This window comes from Myotis daubentonii, chromosome X, assembly GCF_963259705.1.
Source record: "Myotis daubentonii chromosome X, mMyoDau2.1, whole genome shotgun sequence".
NCBI lineage: Eukaryota > Metazoa > Chordata > Mammalia > Chiroptera > Vespertilionidae > Myotis > Myotis daubentonii.
In genome coordinates this window covers 54,191,091-54,194,503 of record NC_081861.1, presented here as the reverse complement: position 1 = coordinate 54,194,503, position 3,413 = coordinate 54,191,091, and the positions used below count along the sequence as shown (strand labels likewise).

At 36.4% G+C, this 3,413-nt stretch overlaps 1 pseudogene; it reads left to right on the top strand.

The window, feature by feature from the left end:
- Positions 1-1,627: 1,627 nt before the first annotated feature.
- On the top strand, positions 1,628-2,251 carry LOC132223492 (CTD small phosphatase-like protein 2; annotated as a pseudogene).
- The last annotated feature ends 1,162 nt before the right edge of the window (positions 2,252-3,413 follow it).

The following is a 3,413-nucleotide window of genomic DNA, read 5'->3' as shown; positions in this document are numbered from 1 at the left end:
CCATTAGTCTGAGGACTGGGTGGAGTCAGCTGGACTGGTTCTTAAAGAAAGTACCTGGTTGGGTAGGCTTTCCCCCTGGCTGGGACGCATATTAGGCAAGAACAGAGGGACTCATAACTAGGCTTTTGAGGCCATATGAGGCTCAAAGATGTCAGGGCAGCACATGAACTTTGCAGCTTTACAATACATGCCCATTGACTGGGGAAAAGTGGTGAAAAGAAACTGCCTGGCTTTTCATGTAAGGCTATTTGTATAGTAGAACAGTCAGTAGGTGAGAAATTGTGCCTGGCTGAACAAGCTGGTTCTGATGTTGCTATGGGCTAAGCAGGAAAAACCACCTACATTGAGTAGTGAAGACCATTGCCAGAACCTTACAGCACTTTCCGTCATCACAGTTTTACATGAGGCACCCATAACAGATGAGGCTGAGAACAAAGTAAGCTTCTTAATCAATCAAACTCAAACACAATGTCCTGCTAGCAAAGAGGAAATAGTGTTTAGTGATAGATGGCTTTTGGGAAGAGAAAATCTACTAAAGAATGAAACTAGTTTATTGACTTAAATGTATAAAATCCTTAAAGGGAACACATTAAAAGGAAATAAAAGCTGTTAAAACAAAGTAGAATTGGATGTGATATGGATAATAATTTGATCACATCAACACCAAGAGCAGGAGAAAAGCCTAACAAATATCTCAAAAGCTAGTAGTTATGAAATGACATAGCAACACATAAAGCAAAATAGAAAATTAGAAGATAATCTTTCCTCTAAAAGTCCCCTGAAAACTACATTGTTGGGTCCATATTCTCCTGTCTTCAACTTTTTTTCACCATTGAATAAACATGACACATTAGTATCAGACTCTCCAGGACAGACTATGGAAACTAAAGAGATAGTAAATCCACTTGATATGGAACAAGTAGATATGAGATCATTACCAAAATTACTGAATCAACTAACAGAGCAGTTTATTCAAATTGAGCCGTTCAAGTGAGGCTATCTATAATAATAATAGGGTAATATGCTAATTAGACTGGATGTCTTCCAGATGTCATTCCAGACGTCCTTCCTGACAAAGCTGGGGCTGGAGGGAAGCCAGCCAGATCCCGGGTGCCTTCTGGCAGCTGAAGGAGGGAAACCCGGGTCCCGGGTGCCAGAGGGAAGCCAGTGCCAGCAGGCGGGGGAAGGAAGACCTACTCTTGCATGAATTTTCATGCATCGGGCCTCTAGTCTATATATATATATATAAAAGCCTAATATGCAAATTTCCTCCTCAGGAGTCCAAACAGCAGACACGGAGTTCAATCGCTTGCTATGACAAGTGCTGAACACCAGGGGGTGGCATGGAATGAAGGAAGGCCCTGGCACGGCAGCTGGAAGCCGGCTGCTGGGGAAGGAAGGCCCTGGCCAGCAGTCAGATGGCCCCAATTGGCCCTGATCACTGGCCAGGCCTGGGGACCTTACCCATGCACAAATTTCATGCACTGGGCCTCTAGTTGATAAATAATAGTTTGAAGAAGCAAGAAAAAATTCATTGGGATATCCCATCCTTGAAGTACTGATAACTCTAGTTAGTACTTATCCATCAGATCATGTATAGGTCACTTGTAAATAAGTCTGAAAAATATTTGGCCCCAATTATTTCATGACAACTGTTCTATTACTCACAGAACAATTAAATAAGTAATGTGCTTTTTCATTATAACAAGAAACACATCAGAATTCTTTCTTCTTTTAGATCTGTATAAAACACTAGTGCATTGAGTCTGAATGAGATAGATAGAAGATGCAGCACTTATCTAGTCCTTTCTAAGTCATCATTTGTCAGATTTATCTGAGAGTAAGACTGCAGTTCAGAAAATTCTTGAAAACAGTTTCTGAGATGTATGAGAGCATTCCTTTTACTGCTCCTAAAGATGATATATGCAGATAATTTAATGAACATATTAGAATCTAAAAACAAATCATCAGGCACTGGCCTTTCTGTGAACACAAGAAAACTATACAAAAGACTTTAATATCCTTGGAAGAGATCTGTCAAAAATTATAATAATTGACAACTCACCACAAGCTTTTGATGATCAGCTTTTTAATTAAATCCCTATAGAAAGTCAGTTTTACAAAAAATGTCAATGAATTCCTAATATTGATTTCATTTCTGGAGAAGCTTGTAGAACTGAATAAAGATGTTCAACCTCACATCAGAGAAAGATTTTGCTTGCATCATTTTCTGGCCTCAGGTTACATCTGAAGATTTGTAAAATCACTGAAGGAAGAGAGAATGCAGGGCCCTTTTAGACTAAGACAAAAATATCATCATCATTATTAAAAATGTTATATTTTGTACTCTATCTTGATTTTCTTATTTTTGGTAGCTAGTAATAATCAATTGTTACAGAAAGAGACTTTATCTGTCTTAGACTGACTACGTAGAGTAAGTAGGCTAAAACAGAAGAATATTTAGACCTCCAGTGAAATTTTTTGTGTACAGGACATCTGTAAGTTATAAAGAATTATATTTCTACCACAAGTAGTTTTGACCTGCAGTCCCACAAGATTTTGTAATTAAAAAAAAGATTAGCCGAAACCGGTTTGGCTCAGTGGATAGAGCGTCCGCCTGCGGACTGAAAGGTCCCAGGTTCGATTCTGGTCAAGGGCATGTACCTGGCTTGCGGACACATCCCCGGTGGGGGATGTGCAGGAGGCGACTGATCCATGGTTCTCTTTCATCGATGTTTCTGACTCTCTATCTCTCTCCTTTCCTGTCTGTAAAAAATCAATAAAATATATTTTTTAAAAAAAAGATTAAAATGGGCTTGTATTTTTTTTTTGCTGTTTGCTGTTCTAAGTGGGTTTAATACAACTTTGATGTTATTTTTAAGATTCTCATCTCAATATAAATTGCCAGTAAAATTTGTTTTTATTCTCCTTTTTAAGGTTTATAACCATTTTACATTTTGTATCTGTATTAGGTTAAAATTTAATTATTTATTCCTTTTAAATGGAGAATTTCATAATTTCTAGGAAATAATCATTTTTTAATTTTTTATTAAACATTAAAATGCTATTCTCTTACTTTTTCTGCTATTTGTTGCATATTTGTTTTAAAATAATCTCTACTTTTGGTCTATTTTAATTTCACTTAGAAATATATGCATTTATATTTTGTTTCCTTAATGTTCTATTGTAGGAGTGATATTTTTTAAAAATGAAGAGACTGTGTAGATAAGAATATATGAATAATACTCAAAAATTTAAAACATTAAGATGACAATTATTACAAATGATAATATCTTGCAATGACAAACAGAATTTTTTTAAAAATATATTTTTATTGATTTCAGAAAGGAAGGGAGAGGGAGAGAGAGATAGAAACATCAATGATGAGAATCATTGATTGGGTCCTTCCCACC